Below are 789 nucleotides of genomic sequence, written 5' to 3' on the forward strand. Positions count from 1 at the left end.
ACGTTTTTGGTGAATAAAGTGGAGTAGACTTGCTACTTGTCAGATGACGGAAAACATTTAAGTATCGTTTCTGCTTCAGCACAGAGTATACATTTAAGCAGAGAGGTAATGAGATACAACAGACACTGACAGGCCTCTGCRTCTGCCTTTCTCTGAAGAACTACTGAACGGGAGGAGACAGCCAGGTGAGGAAAAACTGTTCTTATCTATCGATTCAGTATTTTTATCATACAGGCTGTTGTTGTTGTGCTATTAGCTAGCTGCTAGCTAATGACTTTCCTAGCTAAGCTAGATAACTGAAAAACTTCTTCCCTGTATTGTTAATGATAGCAGTCATTCTTCATTATTGCTTATGCAATACGGGGCACATTGCCCGTCCAAAACTGATCATCTCCATAATGGATATATGTCCAATCTTCTAATTTCCTTTGCTGCATAATGGTCATTGCATTTATTCTGGGATTAGGTAAATGTATCTTGAAGGAGAATAGCACTTAAATAAAAGTCCAACAAGGATATTCATTCAGCATTAAAAATAACTCGCCTTGAACTACATAATAGATATAATGTATGTAATAAAAGTGTCATTAATGAAGGGGGAAAACTCAACTAAGACTTTAAGAAAGTTTAGGGTCTGGTTCGCAGAGTATGAAGTTAAATATTATTTTCCCATTTATTAAGTGAAAAAAACAACTAAATAAAATTGTAATCAAAACTTCTGGAATTGTAATGATTCCTTTTTTTGTTGTTGAGCACCTGCCCCTGTAGTGGCCTCTGCACGGCCCTGGT

Source organism: Poecilia reticulata, linkage group LG10, assembly GCF_000633615.1.
Source record: "Poecilia reticulata strain Guanapo linkage group LG10, Guppy_female_1.0+MT, whole genome shotgun sequence".
NCBI lineage: Eukaryota > Metazoa > Chordata > Actinopteri > Cyprinodontiformes > Poeciliidae > Poecilia > Poecilia reticulata.